The sequence below is a fragment of the Polypterus senegalus genome, unplaced genomic scaffold (genome assembly GCF_016835505.1).
Source record: "Polypterus senegalus isolate Bchr_013 unplaced genomic scaffold, ASM1683550v1 scaffold_2699, whole genome shotgun sequence".
NCBI lineage: Eukaryota > Metazoa > Chordata > Cladistia > Polypteriformes > Polypteridae > Polypterus > Polypterus senegalus.
The window spans coordinates 4,365-12,654 of record NW_024383052.1 but is presented as its reverse complement, the minus strand read 5'-3'; the positions used below and the strand labels follow the sequence as shown (position 1 = coordinate 12,654).

Below are 8,290 nucleotides of genomic sequence, written 5' to 3'. Positions count from 1 at the left end.
CCTAATGGAAAAGGGGCATTGGCCCCCTAAGCCAAGGGGGTTTGTGGGTTCAGCCCCATCTGGGATGTTTTTCCCCAAAACTCCCCTTTTCACAGTCTTTCCCGTTTTGGGGGCCTTTTCCCAAAAACCCCTAGGTAGCGGTAGAAAATGTAAAGATGCCATTTCCTTTTTCCCCTTTTCCCCTTTGTCTGTGTCTGTTTCCATTTTTTTTCTCTCAATCTCTATCTCTCTCTTTCAGAATAAAAAAGTAAAGACATCAAAAAAATTCCCAAGGGCAATCTCTGTTTTTTAACCCGGTTTTCCTCTATTCCTCCTTCTTCTTTATCTTTTTTCTGTTTTCAGCTCTTAAATTGACTGGCTCCCCCCAAGGGGAAGGAATTTGGGGGGCGAACGAGTTTAAAATCCCCCCCTGTAATTGTGTGTTCTATTTTGTTTTTTCCAGCAAAATTTTCTTACCTCTTTTTTGCTTGGGGCTTTTCCCCAAAGTGTGTTGGTGGAGGCTGAACTCCCCCCCCTAAAAAAGCAAATTCACTTTTAAGCATTTGGGCAAATTAAAAAAAACAGCATCAAATCAAAACTGCAAAATATCCACAATGAGGACCCTTTTCGGCTGATATCTTAAATTTGGTTGTACCTAACCCCTTCTTCAACAATTTCCCGGGTGGTTAAATTTTTCTTTTTTTCCCCGGGGTTTTCCCTTCCCGTTCTCGGGGTTTCCCTTCCTTTTAAATTTTTTGCTGTGAAATCTTAACTGTCTGAGAAAGTCCAAAAGTCACTCAATCTTCTTACCTGTTTTTAAAAAAGAGTTCTTTATCCCGACTGTAAAAACCATTAGCAAGTTGTTCAAAAAACTGCTTGTATCCGTGAATTGGCATTCAGAAACAAAAGGGGGGGTTTAAGGGGGCCCAAGGGGAAGGCTGCTGGGCCCCCCCAAAATTCGATGGTAAAACCATCCTCTGCTATGCCGTCTTGATGGCAAAATTGGCCCTCCCCTGTTTTTTCTCTTTTCCTTATGCAGTCTTTCCCCCACAAAATTTTTGTAGCAGAAGCAACGGTAAAAAACCACTGCATTGTTAAAAGGGAATTACAAAAAAGGGGCTCCTCCGGCCCAAGCGGTTCTCTTCTTTTTTTTCCTCCCCAAAATCTGATTAGAAGCACCAAAAATGTACAATTCCGGGGGGGGAAAGCATTTTGCCCCCGGGGCCCCAAATTTGGATAAGGCATTGGCCCCCTAAGCCAGGGATTGTGGGTTGATCCCATCGGGATGTCTTGCTAAAAATTTGCCCTTTCACAGTAAAATTCAGTGAAAGGGCCCCTTTTTCCCAAAAAACCTAGGTAACTTGGTAAAAAATGTCGGGTCCTTTTCCCCCTTCTTTTTTTTTCCCAAATTTTGCCCCGGGCCCTGTTTCCATTTGTGTCTCTCAATCTCTTCTCTCTTTTCAGAAAAAAGAGAAAAGACATCTAACAAAATTCCAATCTCTCTGATTTTAACCCGGTTTTCCTCTATTCCTCCTTCTTCTTTATCAAAAATTCTTTTTTCAGCTTTTTAAACCTTGACTGGCTCCCCCCAATGGAAAGGAATTTGGAGGGGAGGAATCCGGGAAAATCCCCCCTCCCCTAATGGGGGTGTGTTCTTTTTTTGTTTTTTCCCAGCACAATTTCTTACCTTTTTATTTTTCTTGGGGCTTTTCCCAAAAAGTGTGTTGGTGGAGGCTGAACTCTTCCCCTAACAAGCTAATTTCCACGTTAAGCACTTGACAAAATTTAAAGAAAAACAGCATCTGAAATAAAAGCTGCTCAAATATCCACAAAATTTGGGGGGACCCAAATTCGGTGATATCTTAAATTTGATTGTCCCAAAAGGCATAAATTTTCCCAACAATTCACGTGGTTGAATTTTTTTTTTCTCTTAAAGGTTTCCCTTCAGGGTTCTCGAGGCTTCCCCCTTTAATTTTTGCTGTAAAATCTTAACTGTCAGAAGTCCTAAAGTCACTCAATCTTTTTTACCTTTTTTTTAAAAAAGGTTCTTTATCCACGACTGTGAAACCATTAAAGTTGTTCCCCCAAGAGCTGCTTGTATCCGGGTGAATTGGCTTCAAAAAAGAGGGGGGAGTTGGCAGGGGGGCCCCCGGCGGGGGCTGCTGGGCCCTGGAGGTATGGACCCAAAACCATCCTCTGCTATGCTCTTGATGGCAGGGGGGGCCCCCTCCCCTGTTTTTTCTCATTTCCTTATGCAGTCATTGCCACGGGAATTTTTGTAGCAAAACAGCTTAAAAAACCCACTGCTTTGGGAAAGTATTAAAAAGAAAGAATCCTCCATGAGCTAAGGGTTCTCTTCTTTTTTTCCCTCGCCGATCTGATTAGAAGCACCAAAAAGAAACAAATTCCCAGGAGGGAGCTTTTTTGTCCCAGTCCCTAATGGATGGGGCATTGGCCTCTAAGCCAGGGATTGTGGGTTGAGCCCCATCCCCGGGGATGTCTTGCTAAAAAACTCCCCCTTTCACAGTACAAAATTCCCAGTGTGGGGCCCTTTTTTGCCAAAAACCCCTAGGAAACAGTAAAAAATTCAGATGCCTTTTCCCTTTTTCCCCTTTTCCCCTTTGTCTGTGTCTGTTTCCATTTTTTCTCTCAATCTCTATTTTTTCCGGAATAAAGAAAGACATCTAAAAAAATTTCCCAATGACAATCTCTGATTTTAAGCGGTTTCCTCTATTCCTCCTTCTTTTTTATCTTATTCTTTTTCAGCTTTTAAAACCTTGGGGCCCCCAATGGAAGGAATTTGGAGGGCGGGGTCAAAGTTAAATCCCCCCTTAAAAATTTGGTGTGTTTCTTTTTTTGTTTTTTAAACACAATTTCTTACCTTTTAAATTACTGGGAGGCTTTTCCCAAAAGTGTGTTGGTGGAGGCTGAACTTTTCCCGCCTAACAAGCAAATTTCCCGTTAAGCACTTGCCCGGGGTTAAGAAGAAAACAGCATCTGAAATCAAAGCTGCATGCAAATATCCACACAATGTAGGACCCTATTACGGTTGATATCTTGAATGATTGTACCTAAGGCATAAATCTTCAACAATTCACGTGGTTGAATTTTCTTTCTCTTCACGTTTTCCTGTCACGTTCTCGAGGCTTCATACCTTTAATTTTTGCTGTGAAATCTTAACTGTCTGAGAAGTCCTAAAGTCACATCAATCTTCTTACCTGTTTTTACAAAAGAGTTCTTTATCCACGACTGTGAAACCATTAGCAAGTTGTTCACCAAGAGCTGCTTGTATCCAAGTGAATTGGCATTCAGAAACAAAGAGGGTGGGAGTTAGCAGAGTGGCGAGCGGCGATGCTGGGCCCATAACCCAGGGGTCGATGGATCGAAACCATCCCCTGCTATGCCGTCTTGATGGCAGGGTGGCCCTCACCTGTCTTTCTCATTTCCTTATGCAGTCATTGCCACTGAATTTTGTAGCAGAAGCACGGTAGAAAACCACTGCATTGTTGAAAGTATTACAAGAAAGAAAGCCCTCCATGAGCTAAACGGTTCTCTTCTCTTTTTCCTCGCCGATCTGATTAGAAGCACCAAGAAATGTACAATTGCAGGAGGGAGCATTTTGTCCCAGTGGCCTAATGGATAAGGCATTGGCCTCCTAAGCCAGGGATTGTGGGTTCGAGTCCCATCTGGGATGTCTTGCTCAAAACTGCCCTTTCACAGTACATTCAGTGTGAGGCCTTTTGCCAAAAGCCTAGGTAACTTGGTAGAAAATGTCAGATGCCATTTCCTTTTCCCTTTCCCCTTTTTCTGTGTCTGTTTCCATTTGTGTCTCTCAATCTCTATCTCTCTTTTCAGAATAAAGAGTAAAGACATCTAACAAAATTCCAATGACAATCTTGATTTTAAGCGGTTTCTATTCCTCCTTCTTCTTTATCTTATTCTGTTTTCAGCTCTTAAACTTGACTGGCTCCCTCCCAAAGGAAGGAATTTGGAGGGGCAGATCTGAAGTTAAAACCCACCTGCCTAATGGTGTGTGTTCTATTTTTGATTTTTCCAGCACAATTTCTTACCTCTTATTACTGCTTGGAGGCTCTTCCAAAGGTGTTTTGGGGGAGGCTGAACCTTCCGCCAACAAGCTAATTCCGTTACACTTGACAGAATTAAGAAGAAACAGCATCTGAAATCAAAGCTGCATGCAAATATCCACAAAATTTGGGGACCTATACGGCTGATATCTTGAATGATTGTACCTAAGGCATAAATCTTCAACATTCCGGGTTGAATTCTTTCTCTTCACGTTTCCTGTCCGTTCTCCGAGGCTCATACCTTTAATTTTGCTGTGAAATCTTAACTGTCTGAGAAGTCCTAAGTCACATCAATCTTCTTACCTGTTTTTACAAAGAGTTCTTTATCCACGATGGAAACCATTAGCAAGTTGTTCACCAAGAGCTGCTTGTATCCAAGTGAATTGGCATTCAGAAACAAAGAGGGTGGGAGTTAGCAGAGTGGGCGCGGAAGCGTGCTGGGCCCATAACCCAGAGGTCGATGGATCGAAACCATCCTCTGCTGCCGTCCTTGATGGCAGGGTGGCCCTCACCTGTCTTTCTCATTTCCTTATGCAGTCATTGCCACTGAATTTTGTAGCAGAAGCAACGGTAGAGAAAACCACTGCATTGTTGAAAGTATTAACAAGAAAGAAACGCTCCTCCATGAGCTAACGGTTCTCTTCTCTTTTTTCCCTCGCCGATCTGATTAGAAGCACCAAGAAATGTACAATTCCAGGAGGAGCATCTTGTCCCAGTGGCCTAATGGATAAGGCATTGGCCCCTAAGCCAGGGATTGTGGGTTTGAGTCCCATCTGGGATGTCTTGCTCAAACTGCCCTTTCACAGTACATTCAGTGTGAGGCCTTTGCCAAAAGCCTAGGGTAACTTGGTAGAAAATGTCAGATGCCATTTCCTTCTTCCCTTTCCCTTTGTCTGTGTCTGTTTCCATTTGTGTCTCTCAATCTCTATCTCTCTTTCAGAATAAAAGTAAAGACATCTAACAAAATTCCAATGACAATCTCTGATTTTAAGCGGTTCCTCTATTCCTCCTTCTTCTTTATCTTATTCTGTTTTCAGCTCTTAAACCTTGACTGGCTCCTCAATGGAAGGAATTTGGAGGGCGAATCTGAAGTTAAATCCCACCTGCCTAATGGTGTGTGTTCTATTTTGATTTTTCCAGCACAATTTCTTACCTCTTATTACTGCTTGGAGGCTCTTCCAAAGTGTGTTGGTGGAGGCTGAACTCTTCGCCTAACAAGCTAATTCACGTTAAGCACTTGACAGAATTAAGAAGAAACAGCATCTGAAATCAAAGCTGCATGCAAATATCCACACAATGTGGGACCCTATTACGGCTGATATCTTGAATGATTGTACCTAAGGCATAAATCTTCAACAATTCACGTGGTTGAATTTTCTTTCTCTTCACGGTTTCCTGTCACGTTCTCCCGAGGCTTCATACCTTTAATTTTGCTGTGAAATCTTAACTGTCTGAGAAGTCCTAAAGTCACATCAATCTTCTTACCTGTTTTACAAAGAGTTCTTTATCCACGACTGTGAAACCATTAGCAAGTTGTTCACCAGAGCTGCTTGTACCCAATTGAATTGGCATTCGGGAAAAAAAGGGGGGGAGTTAGCAGGGGGGGGCCCCGGGAAAGCGTGCGGGGCCCCCTCCCGGGGTTTGATGGATCGAAACCATCCTCTGCTATCCGTCTTGATGCGGGGGGGCCCCCTCACCTGTCTTTCCCCTTTTCCTTATGCGTCATTGCCACTGAATTTTGTAGAAAGAAAAAACGGTGAAAACCACTGCATTGTTAAAGTATTACAAAAAAAGCGGCTCCTCCATGACAAAAGGTTCTCTTCTTTTTTTTCCCTGCCGATCGATTAAAAATTTTCAAAATGTAAAATTTCCCAGGAGGAATTTTTGTCCCAGGGGCCCTAATGGATGGGGCATTGGCCTCCTAAGCCGGGGGATTGGGGTTCGGGGCCCCATCACGGGATGCCCCAAAAAACTGCCCTTTCACAGTAAAATTCAGTGTAAAGGCCCTTTTTTTAAAAGCCTAGGTAACTTGGTAGAAAATGTCAGATCCCTTTTCCTTTTTCCCCCTTTTTCCTTTGCCCTGTGTCTTTTTTTTTGTGTCTCTCAATTTATCTCTCTTTTCAGAAAAAAAGAGTAAAGACATCTAAAAAAATTTAAAAACCCAATCTTTTGTTTTTTCCCGGTTTTCCTCTATTCCTCCTTCTTCTTTATTTTATTCTTTTTTCACCTTTTAAAACCTTGACAAATTTCCCTCCAATGGAAGGGAATTTGGGGGGGCAAAATCTGAAAATTAAACCCCACCTCCCCTAATGGTGTGTGTTCTATTTTGTTTTTTTCCAGCACAATTTCTTACCTCTTATTACTGTTTGGGGAGGCTCTTCCAAAGTGTTTTTGGTGGAGGCTGAACTTTTTCCCCCTAAAAGCTAATTCACTTTAAAACCGGCAGAATTAAAAAAAAACAGCATCTGAAATCAAAGCTGCATGCAAATATCCACACAATGAAAGGCCCCTATCGGCTGATATCTTGAATGATTGTACCAAAGGGCATAAATCTTCAACAATTCACGTGGTTGGGGTTTTCTTTCTCTTCAGGGTTTTCCCTGTCCCTTTCCCCCGGGGGCTTCATACCTTTTTTTTGCGGTCTTAACTGTCTGAAAGCCCTAAAGTCCATCAATTTTTTCCCTTTTTTAAAAAAGAGTTCTTTATCCCGACTGTGAAACCATTGAAGTTTTTCCCAAAAAAGGGGCTGCGGCCCAGGAATTGGCATTCGGGAAAAAAAGGGGGTGGGAGTTAGCAGAGGGGGCGCTTGGAAGGGTGCTGGGCCCATCCCCAGGGGGGTTTGGTAAAAAACCATCCTCTGCTATGCGTCTTGATGGCAGGGGGGCCCCCTCACCTGTCCTCTTTTTCCTTATGCATCATTGCCACTGAATTTTGTGGCAAAACGGGTGAGAAAACCCACTGCATTGTTAAAAGTATTAAAAAGAAAAAGGGGCTCCTCCATGAGCTAAACGGTTCTCTTCTTTTTTTTCCTACCCCCGATCTGATTAAACACCAAAAATGTACAATTCAGGAGGGGCATTTTGTCCCAGGGGCCCCTAATGGAAAAGGCTTGGCCCTTTCCTAAGCCAGGGATTGGGGGTTGGACCCCCAAACTGGGATGTCTTCTCAAAACCCTTTTCACAGTACATTCAGTGTAGGGGGCCTTTTTTCCCAAAACCCTAGGTAACTTGGAAAATTCAGATGTTTTTTCCTTTTTCCCCCTTTTCCCCTTTGTCTGTGTCTGTTTCCTTTTTGTTTTAAATCTCTATCTCTCTTTTCCCAAAAATAAAAGAAAAAGAATCTAAAAAAATTTCCCAATGACAATCTCTGTTTTTTAAGCGGTTTCCTCTATTCCTCCTTCTTCTTTTTTTCTTATTCTGTTTTCAGCTCTTAAACCTTGACTGGTCCTCCCAAAGGAAGGAATTTGGAGGGGAATCGAGGTTAAATCCACCTGCCTAATGGTGTGGCCATTTTTGATTTTTCCAGCACAATTTCTTACCTCTTTATTACTGCTTGGGGGCTCTTCCAAAGTGTGTTGGTGGGGCTGAACTCTTCCGCCTAACAAGCTAATTCAGTTAAGCACCCTTTACAGAATTAAGAAGAAAACAGCATCTGAAATCAAAGCTGCATGCAAATATCCAAAAAATGTAGGACCCTATTGGCATATCTTGAAGATTGTCCCCAAGGATAAATCTTCAAAATTCCGGGTTGAATTTTCTTCTTCAGGTTTCCGTCACCTCCCCCGGGCTTCATACCTTTTTTTTGCTGTGAAATTTAACTGTCTGAAAGTCCAGTCACATCAATCTTCTTACCTGTTTTAAAAAAGAGTTCTTTATCCACGTGAAACCTTTAGGTTGTTCACCAAGGCTGCTTGTATCCAATGAATTGGCATTCAGAAAAAAAGGGGGGTGGGAGTTAAGGGGAGCAAAGCGTGTGGGCCCATAACCCCAAAGGGGGCCGGGGATCAAACCTCCTCTGCTAGCCCCTTTTGATGGCAGGGTGCTCACCTGTCTTTTCTCATTTCCTATGCAGTCATTGCCACTGAATTTTGTAGCAAACCCTTTGGGAGAAAACCCCCTGCATTGTTGAAGTATTACAAGAAAGAAACGCCTCCATGGCTAACGGTTCTTTTCTCTTTTTTTCCCTCCGATCTGATTAGAAGCACAAGAAATGTAAAATTTCCCAGG

The 8,290-nt window shown here is 42.7% G+C and overlaps 1 non-coding gene across 1 annotated transcript; it reads left to right on the top strand.

Moving 5' to 3' along the window:
• The first annotated feature begins 3,600 nt into the window (after window positions 1-3,600).
• trnar-ccu lies at window positions 3,601-3,673 on the top strand. The gene has a single exon. It is a non-coding gene; the product is annotated as a tRNA-Arg (tRNA).
• The last annotated feature ends 4,617 nt before the right edge of the window (window positions 3,674-8,290 follow it).